Genomic DNA, 21,927 nt, shown 5'->3' on the forward strand with positions numbered 1-21,927 from the left:
TGTTGACCTTCAGGGAATAATACAAGGATCATCTGTTTTTTCAGGCCTTTGCCCAAGAGATGAAATGGAATGAGGGTTCGGAGAAAAAAGAGTTAAAGGTTGTGTTTGCAGGAATGTGTTTGCTGACATTGATCAATGGGTAATTTTGCGATTGTAGGTTTATTCACATAGAGGGTTCAAAAAACAGATCAATAATGAAGCAATGGTGAAGATGCCAAAGAAAAGGTGATTAATGAAAAATATGGTGGAGGTACAATCTGCCACGTAGTATGAATGTGCCTTCATTCAGCACCCTATAAATAAATATGCATCTGATGGAAACAGAACATTCCCTTGGAATGTCGTTACAGCCGGGCAGAATCTCATCAGAGCCCATGCTTCAAAGAGCAGTTCCTCATGTCCACAGAAGCAAGTTTAAATTCTCTTGTGTAAAGTCTCTGTAAGCAGTTCCACTCTTGCATTATGCATGATTCTGACATCTTGTAACACGAGCAGTGTTCTAATAGTGATTTCCAATTTTATTTCCTGGGTTACATTTTAACGATCCTATTTAGGTTAGCATTTTACTTTGGCCACATATCTTGTTACATTTCCTCATATAGCATTTAATTACGGTAGCAAAGCTGTAACCTAGCATTGTATAGATGCACAAGGATTTAGTGTAGTCTTTAAAGAATTTATGGCTTTTAAGCCAGTGCTTTGTTCCATCATTTTCACTGTGCCAATTTCATATGTAATGATGACTGTTAGGCAGGATCCTTGCTCCTTGCACCAGGGAACTGATAGTAAGTAATAATGAGTTGTGCTAAAAGTAAATACCAAAATCTAAGATAGCCAAAGATGACAGTGGGTTGTAGGTCTTTCCTAAGGTGATGACACTCAAGTTCTTAGATAGAAAAACAGGAGGGGTCAACCTTAAGTGAACTTGTGAAGAAGCCAAACACTTCACTCTTCCCCTTCTTGTGTCTCCTTCTGCAGCCTCTTTTTGCAGGAGCCCAGGCTTTCCTCCTTGTTGACATTGCCCTTAAAAAAGGATTTGAGGGACACCTAGGTGGCTCAGTCTGTTGAGCATCTGACTGAAGTCATGATCAGGTCATGATCTCGAGGTCCATGAGTCAGAGCCCGCATCAGGCTCTATGCTGACAGCTCAGAGCCTGGAGCCTGCTTTGGATTCTGAGTCTCCCTCTCTCTCTCTGCCCCTCCCCTGCACACACTCTGTCTCTCTCTCTCAAAAAATAAATAAACATTAAAAAATATTTTTAATAAAAGGATTTGAAACCAATCCTCAGCACCTGGGTGGTATCATATCAGAAATATCTTCTCTATGTTTCATGTATATCTAAGTGCTATTTATTATTTTGGAATGTCAGTCCCCTATTTCAATTATTCCATCAGTCAGTAGATAAGTCATGGATGGCATCTGAGCAGCGAATGTGAAACCAGTTTTCTTTCCAGATCTCGTTTTTCAATGGTCCAGAGAAGATATATCTACATTGCACTAAGGGTAAAATGAAATGCTTTCAATTAACCTCTTAATTTGGTCCATGCATCACAGCGTTGAGAAATATGATGATTCATGATTCGTTTTAAACTTTTACTGAGCAGTTTAAGCATCTTTACTGATAACCAAATGATGACCACACACGCTCCTCTCCATGAACTGTGATAGACACATCTCAGAAAAGTATGTTTATGTGTAATATGTGTCATGTATGTAGCATACCACATGAAAAGCAACATACATTGTCTCAATCAACACTTCTGCATATACTTGCACAAAGGTGTCCAGAGGAGGAGGCAGAAGGCAGGGCTGAAATCCAGCCCAATCTCTCCTGGCCAAATCTAGGACAACACAGTGTTATCCTTAACCGATGATGCTTTCTACTAATTGGTCCCCCCAAGAGGAACACCTGTTTCTAATTCCCAGAAAGGCAATGTGCTAGTGTTAGCCAGGGCTCCTTTCATACTCGGCACAACTCCAGAAAGAGTGTATGCATATAGGTGAAGACCACAAAGGTGAGAGGAATTAAATTACTTGCTTCAAGCCCCACAACTACTAAGACACTTTAGAAAAATGCGACCTTGGGGCGCCTGGGTGGCTCAGTCGGTTAAGCGTCCGACTTCGACTCAGGTCATGATCTCACGGTCCGTGAGTTCGAGCCCCGCGTCGGGCTCTGTGCTGACAGCTCAGAGCCTGGAGCCTGTTTCAGATTCTGTGTCTCCCTCTCTCTCTGCCCCTCCCCCGTTCATGCTCTGTCTCTCTCTGTCTCAAAAATAAATAAACGTTAAAAAAAAAAAAGTTTTAGAAAAATGCGACCTTTAAATACCACACTTCCTCCCCAAAAAAGAAAGATTGAGGGGAAACTCACATATTTCCTTTATGTGTGTCTGCTCAGCTCAATTGTTGGGAGCACTGTGTTTATGAAACCACAGAGCCAGCAGGTTTAGTTAAAGGACTGAACTATACTTTGTGCTAAGTCATGACTGTGCTCTCCGCAGAGCATGCTTGGGGATGCAAAGCAAGGAGAGGAAGGAGTTAATAGTGTGGTTCAGTGGTTCTCAAACTTTAGTGGGCTTCAGAAATACCAAGGGGGGCTTGTTAAACAGAGATTACTGGACTCCCACTGCAGAATTTCTGATGTGGCGGGTCTGGGATTGACCTGAGAATCTGCATTTCTCACAAGTGTCAGGGTGATGTTGATGCTGCTTACATAAACTAGGGATCCATCCATTACAAAAACAAAAACGAAACAAAAAGTCACTAGTCTATAAGTGAGTCAGGAGTGTTATCTAAGAGCTTAGAAACAGTGCAGGTCTTGGCTCTCATGTTTCCCTCTGTTCAAAGGAAACTGCCTGCAGGATTATAGTGGTATCTTTAGCTTTTGATTTACACCCGACTAGTATTAAAAATTAAAATAACAACAAAAGATTACAGGGTACCAAACTGACCAGGTTTGGTGTTAGATGTCCAGCCTAACACTGCTATCTTTGAGAGAAAGGGCACTGCTGGAAATGGCAGAAAATAAATAAAGGATTGGACGCCTGCCCTACTAATTGCATATTTATTCTTGTCCCTTTACTCATTTTTCATATGTGGACAATCACAGTTAATCACAAAGCATTTCTCTCAGGATCCTTCATAAAGTGTGAAATAAATTCTCCAATAAAATGTTTACTAGAGTGTATCCAGTTTCCAATTAAAGAAACATGCTTGTGCGGTGTCAGGAATTCCTTCCACAAAACATTTCCTTTGTGCAGAAACACTTTACGGTAAATCTTCAAATAACCCTGTGTTGTCAGGATAACTTAAAGCAGAGTGTCCAGTGAACCCCCCACACCACCTCTCACTACCCTGCCACACCCCCCCCCAAGGAACAGTCTGTATAAAATAATTTGCTCTTGTCTGTATACACAGTGAGCCAATGTGGTGTGAAAGGCACTGGTAGTCATCTTAATAATCTATACGTATCACTCTGTAATCAATATGGCGAGCGTACCACCTGAGTGATCCCATCAACAAATTCTGTCAACACATACTGAATGATTATCTAGGGCTACCATTTATCCGCGGGGCATCCAGAATAGCCTTGTCAATTTTTCTTTTATTTTTTAAAATGTTTTTTGGGTCCCCTCCATGTTTTTCATCTTCTTTTAAAGAATCTCAATTCTCCTACTCTATGAGTAACACGAAAAAAACACAATGAGGCAATCCATTTTCCGAATGGTGGGACAGCAGATTCACAGCATTTAATTAGAGCTAATTTAAGAGGGTTTTGTTAGTCTTCAGGACCAAATCCCTCAAGGGAAACAGTGATGCAATTGTTTGATGTCTTTTACTTGGGGCTCATCTTCAGAGTTCTTAGTTATGTCTGGGAAAAATTCAGACAGGTGGGCTTGTCTTGGTCCCCATGGAAGCAGCATTGCCCTGACAGTTTGATCACAGTTCTGGAAATCTAGTTTTTCTGGCTCTAAGTTACTGACAAGTCTGTCTCCGGGTTTAAGGACAGGCTTGCTTGGAGAGCTGTTTTCTTTGATGGGGATGTCAAACTAACAGTGATCACACTGTAACAATGAGACTTTTTCTCCCTTTTTATTAAAGCCACAGGTAGAAGAGGTGGTTATCTGGTTTTCATGTGAACTATGAGCAATAAGAATTTCCTGAGGCTTTTTTAAAGGCACAAATTGCTAAGAAATTTTTAATTGAAAAAAATGACAATCGTGGTCATCTGAAATGGACCTAAAATTCAATATATCATATGGGGAAAACCTCATTAGAAAGCTAGGGTACCTTCTTGTATATTCAGACCAAAGCTAGAATGGTAATTGACTTGAGTACAGGATTTTTAAAAGAATCAGACTTGCCTCTTTCTCTCAGGTTGTCTTCTCAAGGGACTTTTTTAGCTCCTCAATTCTGAAATGATAATAATAAGAAGAAAAATAATAGTGGAGAGGGATGACTGGTGAGGCAGAACTTCAAGTCTTCTAATGAGAGAATATGCATTTCAAAACCTGCCAATCCCTTCAGCTTCTACAAGTGGAGACATCAATTAGCTGTGGAAAGAACCACTTTTAATTAAGTGGTATAAGACAAACAGGCAGCCATTGTTATGGGGCAAAGGTATTACAGGTTTCCTTTTTATTTTTCCCCCACAACTGAAGATGCTCTCCCCAAATCCCTTACCATAGGGAGCTCTAGGGATGCTGAAATGGGAATGGGCACATTTCTGAAGTGTTTCTGGAAAGAAAGGGATGGAAAACTGCACCCCTATTCCCTTTAAGGTTGCAGATTCTTCAAACACCTTGAACTGACATGGCTGAGGTTAGCTGGTGGTTTAGGAGCTTAGGAGCTGCTCAGAGAAATCTCACCATGAGAAACAGATTCTAAAATAGAGAGCCAGACTCCAGACTAGGTCTGGGTTGTCTCAGACATGGATTACTTCTGCGGAAAACTTGCCTGAACCAGCCACCCTGGTCCAGTGGGTTTACCACAGGAGAGGGGAAAAAAAAAAAAAAAAGCTGTGTGAAACACACGTATGTTTGAATGTATGTATATAGACCTAAGAGCTGAGTGATATTTGAGGTCCAGCTGTCTGTTGGCCCTGGGTGACCATGGCTGGGGTGATCCTGGCTAGGAAAGTTCCTCTCTCAATGTGGACCTGCACCCTGATGATGCAGCGGGAAGACAATACATTTTTAACAGCCAGCACCTGCCCAGTGAGGCCAGAGGCTGCAGACAGTCAACCAGACAACTGACTTTCTCTTGATGGGCTTTGATTATAATCCCAATTAACCCTGGGATCTAAGATAGCCTCTGGGTTCCCGGGCTCTGCAAGGACAGAGATGTTCTTACAATGTCAAGCTGCCTGTTCCAGGCCATGTTGAACAGAATATTTAAAGAATTATTTTGCTTTAGAGTTCATAATTGCTGGTGAGTGTCAACACACACACACACACACACACACACGGACGCACGCATGCACCCATCACCTAGCATTTATGCAAAGCGTATTATGCTAGCTACTGCAGCAAGCACTTCACACATATTACCTTAATCTTCACCATGTCTTATTCTACAAAAGAACCTGCTTTGACAAAAGATCGCACATTTATTAAGTGGAAAGCAAGGATTCAAACTCAGTCTCATCTGACTCAGTAACAGTTTAGCAACACAGAAGAATTCTGCTAGCATTACCAAGCTCAAATTTCAAAAGCTAGTATGAACATCTCTCAGTAAAGAAAATAATAATTAGCTGAAGCCCTGTTCATTTAAAGGGTTAGCGACTTAATCTTTTAAACTAAATCCCCTAGAGATAGTGTTGACTTATGAAAAAATAAATGAATGCAGGTCCACATAAAAGTTGCATTTTCAAAGAATAATTTCTAATAAATTCCAGGGATAGTCAAAGATGTTGTCAATGCACTTAGTGCATTACCTATCTACCTGTTTTATGCTGCACAATCCTCCCTCTCATACCTACCTTTACTTGTCCTCAACAGATGGCCTGTACAGGCCTTGAGGTACAAATGGAGCTAAAGTTTAATTTGCCAACTTGAAGAGGCTTATTTCTAAAATAGACATTTAAAGGGGGGTCCGGGTGGCTCAGTCGGTTAAGTGTCAGACTTCGGCTCAGGTCATGACCTCATGGTTTGTGAGTTTGAGTCCTATGTCAGGCTCGCTGCTGACAGCACAGCACTTCAGATCCTCTGCCCCCTCTCTCTGCGCCCCCCTCTGACTTTCATGTGCTCTCTTTATCTCTCTCTCAAAAATAAATAAACATTAAAAAAAAACAGTACAGATATTCAGGAAGCCTTAACAACAATCAAGCAAAAACTACTTCCCCCCTTTCCCCACTTCTGATTCTGGTCCCACAGTTTTCCCAGTCAGCTGAGATAAAAACCTTCAGGTCACTTTTCATTCTCCCTCTTCCTTCACCTGTAAAGTCAGTAAGTCACCAAGGTCTGTCACTTTTCATTTATTTATTTTTTTATTCCCATATCCTTGAGGAGGTTTTTTCTTTCCAGATCAACCACTGGTCATCACAAATTCCACCCAAATCATCCCATACAATATTCTAAGCCTCTACATTGACGTGCCTGTTTTTATTTAGTCTCACCTCCCTGACCTATCCCATACAATTCCAAGGCTGAGTCCCCAGAACACTACTTTGTACAGTTTCAATGGTGCTCTTTTTGGCGAGTCAAGAATATGTTAAAACCTGGGGCGCCTAGGTGGCTCAGTCGGTTGAGTGTCTGACTTCAGCTCAGCTCATGATCTCGCATTCCATGGGTTTGAGCCTTGCATCGGGCTCTGTGCTGACAGCTCAGAGCCTGGAGCCTGCTTGGGATTCTGTGTCTCCTTCTCTGTCTGCCCCTCCCCTGCTCGTGCTCCATCTCTCTCTCTCTCTCTCAAAAATAAAAATAAACATAGAAAGTATTAAAAAAAAAAGAATATGTTAAAACCTTAACCTACCACTCAAGAGAATGCACAACAGAGCCCAACCTGCATTTCCAGCTTTCCTTCCACTGCTGTTCCCCCAAGCTCATCCCTTTGCTCCAGCTTTAAGTGTCTACTCGCAGTCCTCCCAAAACAACTTGGATTATCCCCCTTTTTTTTACTTTATTTCTCTAACAAAAGAGTTCCTTCCTTCTTAATAATCAACCTATATTCACTTTTCCCATCTTTCAAAGTCCAGGTAGATCCCATTTCCTACCAGAACCCGCCCCCACCCCCCCACCCCCACCATCCCAAATAAAAGGAATAGTCCACTCTAAGTGTCAAGTGTCTGTTCTACTTATTTGGCACAAAATTATTTCATGGAATTACCAGTGTCTTTTCCATGTGTACATCTTTATTTGAACTAGACTGTAGAAATTTGCAAGTAGGAACTACATCATGTATGTTATTAATCCTTTACAGAACTTCTTGTTAAATATTTATACTCATAATACTATGTATTTTATATTGCACATAAATATTCATATGTCTGCCTCACAAAATTCCAATTAACTTATTTTAGGTAATCCACCCCTTCATGAGGATTTGTCTCCATGACACTTAAGGAATAAATAGTGATGGCAGCAAATTATAATTAGGTAAATTTTAGCTTCTATTTTGGTTGTTACCTAACATTACACATTTTTTTTTCAGAGCCCTAAGGTGAGTTACCTGTCTAGTGGCTAAATCAGTTCTGTTCTTCCTCATGTACAGAGTCTGTAACTGGCATAAATGTTCAGTTTCTGTAGATGTACCAGGCATCATCTATCTGACTTTGTGACTCAGATGGATTTTACAGCTCACACAAAGAACAAGGACTCTTTGATGACCAGTGACATCTCTTAAGCTGACAAATCACTTCCTTGTTATCCCTGGCATCTCCCACACCTAGCCCATTAGAAAGTGGCAGCTTTAAGAGATGTTGAAAGTTGAGGCAAAAAAAAAAAAAAAATGAGGACCAATACTAGGCATTTAAATACTGACAGGCCTTGGGCAGACTTGATTTTTAAGTTAGCCATTCTAAGACAGATATAGGATTTTACTGTTAAGATCAAAAAGTTAAGTCCCATAGCTTTTGCGTGTGGCAGGTCTTAATGCCTGGGGGAAGTCTGAACTGTGACTTGAATGGTGACTGGTCACATACATTGTGCCTTACTTTCCTCCTCTTAAATGAGTTAACATCTTCCTTAACTTCACTCAGATGAGCATTATCGATATGAGTTCTGCCATTTTGGGTTAAATGAACATTGGCAGGGGCCCACAACTGAAATTCAAACCCACTTGGGGAGATCTTGTGAACTAGGGACCTGGCTGCTAAACTATATTAATCCAGGGAACTGTGGAACATCTTGGAAGATAATTCTTCCAAAGAGGGAATCAGACCCCAAGACTCAGCTGATGAGCCAGTTTGGTTCCTGCCATTCTGGCCTTATGTTCGGGCACTCATATTTGGGTCCTAAGGAGACAGGAGCCATAAGCAGAAACCAAAAGACAATGAAGGGCAAGTTACTACTACTTTGGGAGGACTTCTAATAAAGGACAATACCAAAAATGGAAGAGGAGCATTCCCTCCACCCCAATTCACTACAGGATTGCCCCCCATTTCAGTGGTCACAGCAGCCCCCCGAAAAAGAGGCAACGGTGCCGTGCAAATGCACCGTGTGGGAAACAATCAGTGTTGCACATGAGTCCCTGAGAAACACAACACCCCTGCTGGCCACTCAGAAATACTTGAGCGAGGACAGTAATGCTGTTTAGAGGGCTAGAGTCCAGCAGTGGCCAGGGACAGCCAATGAAACATGGAAGCTCTCTCAGAGTGACCCCACTTTCACTCAGGGAACCTTGAAGAGAAAAAAACAGAGACGGTCCCCAACTTAGAATAAATAGTTCCACTTTCGATTTTTTGACTTTACAATGGAGTGAAAACGGTACCCAGGCTAGCGTTGTGTGGTGGGATACTCTCTCGTGACTCTGGGCAGTGGCAGAGAGCCGCAGCTCCCAGTCAGCCTGGCAATCACGAGGGTGAACAACAGTTACATTTAACCACCATTCTGTACCGCTACAAACATTCTGTTTTTCACTTTCAGTCCAGTACTCAGTAAATTACAAGAGATATTCCACACACTATATCATCAAATAGGCTTTGCATGAGATGATTTGCCCAACTGTAGCCTAATGTAAGTGTTCTGAGCACTTTTAAGGTAGGGTAGGCTAAGCTATGATGTTGGGTAGGTTAGGTATATTACATGCATTTTCAACTTACGGTATTTTCTCTCTCTTTTTTTTTTTTAATGTTTATTTATTTTTAAGAGACACAGAGTGTGAGCAGGGGAGAGGCAGAGAGAGAGGGAGACACAGAATCCAAAGCAGGCTCCAGACTCTGAGCTGTCAGCCCAGAGCCTGATGTGGGGCTCAAACCCACAAACCTCAAGATCATAACCTGAGCCGAAGTCAGACACTCAACCAACTGAGGCACCCAGGCGCCCCTCAACTTATGGTATTTTCAATTTATGATCCATTTATCAGGCCATAATTCCATGTAAATCGAGGAAGATCTGTAAAGCTAATGTTTACTGAGTGTTTTGAACATGCAGTGTTTTTCACTTACTAGTTTATGTGATCCTGAAGTCAACTCTAGGGAGTAGGTACTAATATATATATTTTTTTCATCTTATAGATAAGAGACCTGACTCTTAAAGAGATTAGGTAATTGGTCCCAAGGCCAGGAACTAATCAATGATAGCCTGGGCATTCAGCCTATCCAAATGCTGTGAGGTTCCTGAGCCTGATGGGTAACTACCAGGGTATAGAGGCTACTTTCCTGTCTTACAGAAGCAGCTAAGTGGACTTGTTCTTGTGACAGTTAAATATAAGTTCTTTGTTCCAACAAAGACCAGAATTGGTGCAGGCGTTTAACATTAGTTGAGGATCCACTACAGCTGGTTGGGGTTCAGGACCCCACTCTCCAAAATGAGCCACAGAATCTCCAAAAGCTAGTAAAGGGACATTCCAGAGCAGGCAGCCTGACCAGCTCAGGCAGGTGTGGGATTCTTGTGCTTGCTGTCACAATGTCTTTGAGACTTCATGGTAAGTGCTCACAGAGGTTAGCACATTTGTGGAGTTCTTATTCCCGTGATGTGGACAGAGGGGGACTAAGACAGTGTCCTACTCTACATGCTGGGAAGACTTATTATTGGTACTTTTTTGGGCTAGGCTTTGGGGGACTGTAATATTTCCCAGAAAAGCACTTCCTCACTCTGAGTATTAGTCACCTGTGTTATAAAATGAGGGCGTTGGAACAGATCACCTCTGAATTTCTCTGTTGGACTAAGACTCAAAATTAGAAAATTAAGAAAGCTGCTTTTACATTTTTACTATAAACTGTAGGATGAAAGAAAGAAAGAAGAAAGAAAGAAAGAAAGAAAGAAAGAAAGAAAGAAAAAGAAATTTCAAAAATAAGCCAATGGAGATCACACTTAGAAACTGTGGTCACCATAAGAAAGATAGAACAGGTAACAGAAAATAAGAGAGAGAGAAAGAAGGTATCCCAGGGTTAGTAGCTCCTAGAGAGAGGTGAAAGGTTTTCTCCCGGCTTTAACAGAAATAGATTAAACCTTTCTTCAATGTGTTGAGACATCCTGCAGGGTACTTTATGGGCCAAAATAAGTCAGAGCCTTCTCCATTCAAGACCCAAAGTACAAAAGGAATGAGGTGGAGAATACTAGGAAGTTCTGAAAGTGACTCTGTCGCCAGACAATCAGGGACACATTTCCTGACCTTGTAAACAATGGGATTTTTGGATTCATCTCCTTTAGAGGAGAGTGAAACCTTTGTCCCTTAGAATGTTTTAAACTGAGATAGACAAAGAGCACACTGTTTGAGAAATGTTCTGTATTGTATTAAAGAGCCTACTGCAGAGAATGGTCTGATGGGGATCCCCAGTGTAAAGAACTGGGTGACCTATAACTTCTCTATTTTTGTGGATTTCTGCTATCTTAAACCTTTTGCGGCAAGCAGTCAGGTCCCTGAGGAATGGGGAATTGAAATACAACAGGTGGCTTGGCTGGCTCTTTCCAACAGATGTAGAAGAAGCATGCCAAATGTTCTGTCACCAACATCACCCAGCGTGCTCGCACATCCCCCACCTACCACACACACACACACACTCACCAACACACATTTTCTCCTGCCCTGTACTTCTGTGAAGAAGAAGGCTTTAGTACGGTACAGTCTTATAGGTCTCTCCATAAGGCAGAGCCCAGAGAAGACACTGACCATGTTTTTTAGCTCATCATTGCCCAGACAATGTACCCAATTTTTATTTATCTGTAGGAAGTCACGGACAGAAACCTACCCAAGAAACCAAGGCATCCTGAAATGTGATAACAAGATAAGAATGTGTTCACTCAGGAATGATTCAATTCTCTGACAGTAAATACAAACAAAAACAAAATAAACTACCAAGTAGATTAACTGAGCTGAGATTATTTTACTATCTATTGCAACTTTAATGCCATATATGTTTTATAACTTCAAATCTGAGAAAATGCCAAAAGATAAAAGGAGAAGAAGGAGGGGGAGGGGGAGGAGGAGGAGGAGGAGGAGGAGAAAAGGGAGGAAGGGTGGAAGGGAGAAAGAAAGAAAGAAAGAAAGAAAGAAAGAAAGAAAGAAAGAGGAAGGAAGGAAGGAAGGAAGGAAGGAAGGAAGGAAGGAAGGAGAAAGAATAAAAGAAAATGTCAAAAGATGATTCAGGGAAAGTCAAGGCAGGGGGTGGCGGCAGGAGGAAGCATGTAATTCCTATTTTATTGAATGCCATCACATTTTTACTGAATGTTTTAGTATGCACTAAACAAGATATTGTCCCTTCCCTCATAGGGCTTTCAGCTTACAAGAGAAAATGTTCATTTAAATATCCAATCATAATAAGAGAGAAATTTTAATAACAAGAGTACAAATAATAAGAAAATACTTTAATTACTGAGGCAAAAAAGCATAGTAACACACAGACAGAAAGACAACTATGAGAGACTATTTAGGGTCAGCAGAGAAAGCTTCATAAAAGGAGGAGGTTGAGGAAGAGGAAAATATATTTTTCCTTACTTAATAATCTTATATTATCCCCAGTTTGCAGACGAGGAAATTAAAGCTCAAAGGAATTGAATAACTCTCCCAAGATAGCTACGCTGTAAGAGACAGAAATTGTGCCCAGGCCTCTTTACCTCTGCCACACCCTTCCATCAGACCTAGGCTGTGACCACTGAATGGAGCCATCAAGAGTGAAGGGTTTTAGTAGCTGGAGACAGAAAGAACAACATGAGTAAATACACAGGGCATGAAAGCGCATTGTAAATTTGGTGAACTTCAAGAAATCATAGAAGTATATATAGAAGATGAGGTTGGAGACATTTTAAAGTGACAAATGGATACAAAAAGTTCAAATCTCAGAAAAACAGAAATCACAGGTCACTCTTCCAGTTGCTTATCTATGTCTCCCCTCCCTCAGATCAATCTTGCTTTTAGAAAACGCCACTGCACTGGGGACATACATACTTATTAAGTATTCAATTCTCACTGGATGACAATTGTGACTGTATTCTTTTAACAATCAGATGAGGGATGAATGGAATATTTAAAGTCCAGCTTATTATATGACTTGAAGATAGAGTAAGAAAGGGGGGACGGGGAAAGATAGGAATGGTACCACATAGCCTTGAGAAATCAAGTCCACAGATTATCCTAAATCCACCATGTACTTACTTACAGGGTCCTTACTTACAGGGTCCTTAACGCACTTGAAATTCTATCACTGGCACATGTTAACCTATTGCCAAAGCTTCAGAAAATGGGGCAGGAGGAAGAAAGGCATTTTGTGTACGTAATTTGTACAAAAAAATATCAGAAAATGAATCTCTCTTTGGCTGCTGCCAGAAATTGACTTTTGTATGGAACCGTCAAAGTTCAGCCTAATCCCTAGGCTTCTCAAAATACTTTATCTCATGACTCAATTTATTCTCAGGCTATGACTACACCAAATATGTGGTCTACAAGATGTACATTTAGTATAATGTAATCATTGTAGTCAACCACAGCCACACTACGTGATAAAACCCTTCTATGCATGATAATCAAATTAACTCGGCAAATGTCCAATTTTTCCTTTTCGAAGACCATGTTTCTTATTCAGAGAATTAAATCTGAATATATTTTTCCTTAGTACTACTTCATTACTTCCAGAATATAGATGTTCTTGTTTATATGCTTCATTATCTTTATAAAACATCAAACAAAAGCACTTTGCATATTTCCCTGCTAAGTGGAGAGAAATCCAGAAATTTACTGGGTTTCTATTGACCCAGTAAATGCAAGACTGAAATCTAAAGGCTCTTAACATTATTTATGCTGAAAATGTATCAAATTCTATTCTGAAAGTACACTGACCTATAAAAAGTATTTGTCTTGCTCTGGTAAATAGGAGCCCTGTGTAAATGGATATCTCAGTTCCGACTGAAGTTTACTTTGTTCTAATCAGAACTGGTGTATCAGATCACTTGATGATGTCCTTGTTACACTGGAGAGTCACCCATTCTGCAGCTTGTCTATACTGCAGCATGTGGTACTCCACTGAACTCAAAATGAATAAGGGAAGTAGAATTCTTTTAACCCTACAAAACTCAATAAATCTCTCTGAAGACAGATCATAACAAAAAGATAATTTGTTGAAGTTGCCATTCTCAAAAATACATTCCTCAGAAATAAAAATAACACACAACTTTCACAATGGATTTTGTACCATCTTGCAGCCCAGGTGATCAAGAATCTGAAGGCATTGTGGGCCTTCATACTCTAAGATTAGTAACTCTATCAAGACTGTGTGACCTTGTACAAAACCCAAAAAGGTATTGGAAACCTGATTTTCCACTTAGCATTCTTCCAGAATAACTTTCTTTCACTTCCTCTTGCCCTTTGCTCTGCCGATGCCCCTTTAAAACTCAGGTCAAATGTCACATCTCTGGCAAGTCCTCCTTTAACTACCCAGTTCCACTTAATCATCTTTCCTCTGTGCTCCCAGAGCCCCTCATGCACAACGCGACAGCCACAGTTCCTCACTCTACCCGGCAGTCTTTGATCGACAAGTCTGCTTGTCCTTCGGAACAAGAGGATGACTTATTCAACTTTGTTTTCCCATTGCCTCAATCGATATCTGGGACAGAGTTGTTGCCCAGTACGCTTCTTCGAATAAATAAATGACAAATGAAAAATATATCTATTCATATAAGAAGAAGATCATTTTGCACATGTGTCCAAAATTGCATCTTCAGACTTTTCTATTTATTCTCTGTCCTATATTTTAATATACAAAGACATTCTAATTTTGGCCTCTGTGAATAATCTGGCACATTTTGACTTTCAGCACTGTGATTTCCATCAAGCAACATATCGCACCAAAAGTGTAAAAAAGATATATATATATATACACATATTTTACCTAAATATTACTTGAAACAATGGCATGGGCTTATGAGCACAGTGATGAATTTATAATCTGAAATTCAGTGATTGTGTTCCACTGTGACTTGGGTATATAATTCTTTCTTCAGGCAAGGGGCTGTCAATAGGCAGCTTCGAAAAATAATGAATGTTTGCAGTAATAATTTCATGGGTTGACTGAAGCTTAATAGCTTTTATTTCCAATTTAGACTTGTGATATGTTCCAGTAGAAACAGTCTCAAATGAAATATAGTCTATTACAGTACTATTTAACCCTCTCTTATTTTGTTAATCCTTTGTCGCTGTTTTATTTGGTTTTGTGTTTACAGTCACAGCAGACTGAGTTAGCCACCTCACTTTTTATTTTGCTGCCTCTGTCTCAGCCTTTCTCAGTCTGCTCTCCATCACCCAGAAGATGGATGTGTGATAACTAATTATCTGATTGATGAGGACCCTTGCTTCAGTTCACTATTGCCAACCTTCCTCTTGGCCCCTTTACTACTCAGTATTGGGTAAATGGCTAATTCTAGATTAGGTTAGTCCACCCTGCTTATTATCAATAGGTCAAATTGGGGACAAGGTTAAGACTCTCAGGTTAATGAAAGTCTTTGGTGTTCAAAGCTGTGGAAAAGTCTGACTGCTAGGAATATAGAATCCGATGGCCTTGAGTTTGCAGGTCTATGTGTATAGAGACAACTGAGCACCTTACCATGGACAAAGTACAAGGTTAGCATTTTGACGAAGGCAGAAATGAGACAAAAATTAGGGTAGTACTGAAACCCTTGGATTGCTGAGTGTATGATACACAACAGAACATTCTTTAAAATAATGACAATTACTCACGATACCCAACAGGCTGGCTTGAGATGATTTTGCAAAATTACACACAGTAGGTATCTACCCTAGAATAAATGAATCAAAAACCCCAGAGGTAACCTTGACACAAGCATTTTAAAAACAATCAAACTCTCAGGTCTGATGCGCATTTCTAGGTCTGGTGCACATTTCTGATAATAATAAACCATTTCTTAACTACTTCTGAGACAAAATGCCAAAACCAAATAATTTGATGGGAAAAAAATAAATAAAATGGCTTAGGGTAGTTAAAGACAAAACTTGTTTAGATTCTCTGTCATGGCGCTCACGGCAACAACATTACTATGCTTTTGATGATACCGATGCACAGAGAAGCAAAAGTCAATAAGTATAGTGATCACCCTGAGTCAGGCTTCATCTAAACTAGACCCCCCAAAATCACATCATTAGACAAAATTACACCAAGAGCTTATTTTTAAGCCCAATGAATAAACTATAGTGGATAATGAGAGTTCGTTCGGTGTTCCCCTTTGTCTACTCTAGAATTAAAGACGTGCTGATACAAATCTAGTGACTAGATAATCACTAATCATTGTGAAGCAGCAATGCTATTGAACCATATCATTTTAAAATACTGTAGATACTACTAGAAAAGTTGTGATGAACCAGGGGATGTTTCTTTTCTTCTAGAGGCAATGCAGAAGTAATGGAGAGTGAAGGGATGTGAGCAGCAGCACCACGAGAAATTTTCAATAGAAACCTAACATCTGGGATGGGATTGATAGGAGAAAGCGGTTGGTGTCTTTGGTTCTAGTAATCTTCTGCAAAGTTACGCTTTAAGGGACAAGAACACCAAAGGGTTGACCTCTTTACCAGAATAAATGATTTTCTGGACAAATACGAGGAACGCTTCCATGTTCTCATCAGTACTCATCATCTTGCTGGCCTTGCATCAAGGTTAATAATTATAACATGTCTGTCCCTGCTGTGACCTCTGAGAGGACACGTCCTCCGATCCTTTCTCCTGAGAAGAACATCCCCACTCCCTCTGCTCCAGGGCCAACCCACTTCCTTGGGGAGGGATGGCCCTCATCCAGATCCAGACCATTCCTGCTGGCAGCTCTTGTCTGCATCCAATTGGCCTCAGCTGGAGGTCCAGATGGCTCATTCCTTATTCCCCAGCAGGGTTTCAGCAGCATCCACCCCTTCCTGGTTGCTCTGCCATTAGTGCCATCAGGCCTTGAAAGGTTTCCCTAAATCCTAACAGCAGCTTAGTAGATTTTACTCCCATAGACTCAGCAATAGAAGGAAGACAGCTTCAGAAAGGATACACTATCTCTGTAAATGAGCAAGGTCCAATTGTGAAGTCTTCCAAGAGTTAGTTTGTATTCATGGCATTTCCTGCATAGGTACATGGGCTTTGTATATCTGTATCTATCAATATCTATAGATTCACCCATCAATTGACAGGTAGATATATCAGACTGACAGATGGACAGATACTGAAAAATACACATATAGATAGAGATATAGACATAAAGAGATACATATAGGATATATAAATATCCATACCTATAGCTACCTCTGTATAGATTCAGACATAATTTTTTAACTAACAACTGGATAGATAACCTGTTTGAAATGTTATATGTTAGATAAATCTGTATCTGTATTCATCTACCTATATCAAAATTTTAAAGGAGTTTTTGACACTTTGTCAGCTTACCTGTAGTTGCCATACTACATAAGATTTTCACCAACTTTGAAGAATATGTTTGGGATGATCTGACTTAAAATATAGACTCTATGTCAAATGCAAAATTCAGTCTGGGAGCCTTTCTAAGGTAGCCAAAACTGAGGCTAAATTTTACCTCATTTGAAGTACAAATGAAGTACATTTGGGCTGATCTGATTTAAAACTTGGGTTATAGAGACTTCACTTTTTGAGCCCAATCCTCTTCCGGAACAGGTAAAGTGAGGCAATGTGCTAGTTTCCTAGGGCTCCTGTGACAAATTACCACCAACTGAGTGGCTTAAAATGACAGAAGTGTATTCTTTCACAACTTGGAGACTAGAAATCTGAAATCAGGCTGTTGGCAGGTTCATGTTCCCTCTGAAGGCCCTAGAGAGGACTCCTCCCTTGCCTCTTCTAGCTTCTGGTGCTTTGCTGGCAATGCTTCCCATTCCTTAGTCTGTGGCAGCATAAATGCAGTCTCTGCCACAATCTTCAATTTCCTTGTTCTTTGTGTGCTCTCTGTGTCTTCCAATCTTCAGAGAGATTACGGAGACACCAGTCACTGGATTTAGGACCCACCCTAATCCAGTATGACCTCATTTAACTTGACTACATCTGCAAATACCGAATTCCCCCAAAAGGTCGTATGTCCAAATAAGGTGACAGAGGTTCGAACTTTAACATATCTTTTGATATGAACAAACAATAGAGACAATTTAGCCAACATGGGTGGAGAGCCCACATTATGCCAGGCACTAAATACCAGTCTGGAGAGTAGGACCCAGCTATAAGATGCTATGAACACAGAAGACAAATAGGGCTGCAAGTTGGACCCTAAAAAGGATGAAGAAAAAATTATGGTCAAACTAAGATACTTTTGATAATGAAAGTTTTGCAATAAGGAATTATGCCAGGACAACAGGCATAAACCAGCACAAATCCTGAAGAAAGTCAAATGTATGTTTACCCTAGCCCTAAAGGGAAAAGTCACAATATTAGGCTCTTGAATTGAAAGTATTATTTCACATTTGAGTTGCTTCTCAAATGGGCAACTCCATGTAAGGTGCTCTAGGGTGAGGCACTGCAGGGATTTATATATTTAATGATGGATAATAACTTCTTTAGAGTGACACTAATTTATTGAAAGAAATTATTTGTAAGCATTAGGGTGTTTTTATCTAATAATCTGTGACTGTTTTTTGCTGTGAATGTTTTTTGTGCACTTATAAATAGAAAGATTTAGCTACCTTCAATTCTGAATTTCATCTTCAACTTATGTTGGCTAGCAGCTCCCAAAGAACGGTCCCTATGTTATCTTTCCTCAGTATATTTGATCACATCTGGCAGGAATGTTACTGGTTATCTTCCCTGAATCGTGTTTTCTGGTACCACCAAAATTAAACCCATCATCTAAATCCTTAAGAATAGAATAAGGGACTGTATAATAAGTGTTTAGCTATCCAAAGTCACTGATATTCAAATGCCACACCAGAATGAGAAATTTTAATTTTGTTTTGATTTTTGCAAGAAAAATTATGTAGAGGAAAAAAAAGCCTCAACCAGCTGATAGTTTATCTTAAAAACTAGGTCAGTTCACAGAATGAAAGGATGACTGTTTAATTAACTAGAAGCTTGAAACCCCCCAAAAAAACCCCACTGTGTTTGTCTTTTTAGAGATTAGCCTTACCAACATCTTACATATCTGCCTGAGTGGTAGCTAATAATAATCAATTACATAGTTTGGAACCTCTTGATTAGCTACCTGCAATGTTAGGTACTAAGGCAGCTATATAAAAATAAAACATGTCTACAGACATTTTTGTTGGGTATTCAGGATCTACGTACCCATATAACTAGAAAGGTAATAACAAACTGGTGACCCCCAACAAAAATTAAGAGTAACTTAAAGCCAGATGCCAATCAGTGTGGATTTGAATGATGAAATCACTCTCACAGTGAGTGTTCTAAGTACTGCTCCTGGAAGGTGACAAGATAGAAGAGAATCTGCCAAGGGAGAAAGAGAGTGTGCAAGGCCACAGGAGAGAGAGGAAGGAGCTAACATTTATTGAGTAACTACTATGTGTGTGCTAGTTAGAGTACCCGACACCTTACATCACCCAATGTGACCCTCATGGCAAACCTGGGCAGCAAGTATAAGTGACAGATAAACCATCAAAGTCACAGAGCTGGAAGGCAGCAGAGAGAATACCTGAGCAGAGATTCTCTGAATCCACAGCCTACTTCTGTGCCACAGTAAGGAGACTTGTCCAGCAGCGGTCCAGGCCTTAGAGCTGGAAAGGAGCAAGATCTCCTGAGCAAGAGGAACCTCAGCTCTCTGGAGTACCTCTTCAGGAAATGGTCACCACACTGAGGTGGTTTCCTCATTTGGAAATTGACACAAAAGCTTCATTTTCTCCTCTACAGACATTTAAAAGAGTTACTCTAAGGCTTTGGTTATAAGAAAATGTGGGGTGGGGGGGAAGTGAGTTTATACAGCTGTCTGTGGGAGTAATTTTTAGCAGCTTGAATTTATATTAAAATAAGCTATAATGTAAGTGTAAATGTGATGAGTCAGTATACTGCCATTTTCCAGGGCCATTTTTCTCTACTTGCTTGACATGACTCACCAGATTTTTTTTTTTCCTTTCACACAGAAAGAATCATACAAGAAAGGATGGGGAAAATAATCATTTAACTCCTTCTTGAAGTTGCTCAGCTTGGCTACACTCAGGGGTCAACGTTTCAAAAGTTGAAACGGATAGCCTATATAAGAACGACTGACTGCCAAAGGGCAGGAGAGTCTCCTGGATTAAGCAACGTCTTGGACTGATACAACTTTTAATGTATACCTTCTCATTAGTGGATAAGAATCTAGGAGATTCTTAGTTCACAATGATAAAAGGGGTTATTGATGTCATCTCTTTACCTCTACACACGGGACCTTGTTTCCACTGGTTAATTAGTGTTGGTAAAGCCATGTGAAATCCTAAGATAAAAAGGCTATATACTATTCATATGAGATGTTGGTGAATGTGTCATCAGAAGCAAACTGAAATATGGATTCTGCTTAAGGTGCTTCATACTCTTTAAGATGAGGATTTTAGCAAGGTAAGTTTTATATTCATTAAACTCGAGGTTTTAGCCAGGTGAACTCAAGTAGCTACAAATGCATAAGTAGCTCCTCACTTGGTTCAAGTGCATTCACTCACAAACAGGTTAAGAGCAAAACAAGTTTCTTTCCTCTGTAATTGAAGAAAACAGTCTATTAAAAGAAAAATAGAGAGGTTTAAAAAAAGTCAGATGTTTTTACAAGGTTGTTGCACAGAGTAAAATAAAAGCCCCCTCAACCTATAACACTGGCGCATATGAAGAGTTATATCGCATACCAGACTCTACTCCAGGCATTCCAGGAGCACCCTGAACACCACAGCCGCGGCTTGCAGTCTAGTCAGGGAGATGTACAGGTACGTCAGCGTCAGCGGTAAGGACAGAACCTGCTGCTGAGAGAGGAGGAGACTGCTCTCAGACTTGAAATATCAAAGATTTCCTGGAGATAGTAATGTCTACGCTGAGACATACCATATGGGGTGAAGACCTGGGATGGACTGGGATGGGAGTTGGAGTGGGGAAAGGGTTTACTGGGGATGTTTCAGGCAACGGTAACAGTTGTGTTCAAGGGACTATGGTATATTGAGATTATATTCAAGAAACCAAAAGAACTTCACTATGCCTGTGGCACAGAGCTCCATAGATAGCATTTGCTTCATACAAATAGATTGAATGACATAGTCATGAGCTTTACCCTCAAAGAAGTTAAATCCATTTGGGCAGACAAAACTAAACTGAATAAAGCAAGGGTTAATTACATGGGGCAAAAAGTGTGCAAAGAAGATCAAATCACTGGGGCAAATGATCCATCACCTCTCTGCCTTCTCTCTTCAGCACCCCTTTTGTACCATGAAAATTTTATGAAAATGAAGAGCAGGATACCCATAATTACTCAAGTCCTTTGGAAAAGGTTTAGCATTTGTCGGAGTATGAGGATGCTCTCTGGATCTCTCACAAAAGGAAGCGGTAAATCAAAAGTGCACAAGGAAATACGAGTGAGTGTCAGTATTTAACTGAGGGCAGGAGCCTGCGGTCAAGAAGCCACATGGCAAAAGCATCAGGTAACCTAGGAGAGGGCGGCAGCTGGTCAAGAATCTGGTGAGTCAAGCATGTGGCCCTTTGATCTGAGTGGGGAGTTCAGTAAGTGGACCAGAAAATTGCAACAGGAGGTATATATAGTGAAGAGAATAATTTTACTATTCTCTAGGGAAATTCTAAGACCTAATTACAAAACTATCAGGGTAAAAGTGGGTCCCAAGATCCTTTTAAATGCCAAATCTCTCCTAACACCATACAAGTTGTAGCCAGAAACTACAGCTGCTTCCATGGACAGGAAAGAGGCAAAATAAGACTGAGGCAGCCACGTTCATTTCAATGCACTGTTCCTTCACAAGGCTTATATATCACCCACAATAGGGGTCATTTTCCATAAGAGGATTGATTATTAGACATTTGAGTTAATGTAGAGATCAGAGACTTCACGCTCTTGTATGTACCCCTCCTTTGTTGGTGTGGACTTAACTGTTCTTTCTGTGGTAGTGAGGATCACATCACGGCAAGCCATCTCTGGGAAGGTCCACCCGCAAGACGACGGCTGCAGTTTGCTGTGTGAGGTTATTGCCAGTGCACGAGTTAGATGGCTGCCCCGCACGCACGTGCGCATTCGCAACTCAAAAGTAAGGAAAGAGAACACAAATGAGGAAAGAAAAAAGTGAAGGGAATAAAATGAGCCAAATCTGAGTGTAAAGGAGAGAAAAAATAGGCAAGGAAAAATAATGAAAGGAAA

General features: G+C 40.4%; 1 protein-coding gene and 1 pseudogene across 2 annotated transcripts in view; one reads left to right on the forward strand and one right to left on the reverse strand.

The window, feature by feature from the left end:
* The window catches only part of LOC102966639, a 61,519-nt gene that overhangs the window by 19,649 nt on the left and 19,943 nt on the right, over positions 1-21,927 (reverse strand). The window lies entirely within an intron of this gene.
* LOC102966920 overlaps positions 20,399-21,927 on the forward strand; it is a 28,994-nt pseudogene continuing 27,465 nt past the window's right edge.

Source organism: Panthera tigris, chromosome C2 (genome assembly GCF_018350195.1).
Source record: "Panthera tigris isolate Pti1 chromosome C2, P.tigris_Pti1_mat1.1, whole genome shotgun sequence".
NCBI lineage: Eukaryota > Metazoa > Chordata > Mammalia > Carnivora > Felidae > Panthera > Panthera tigris.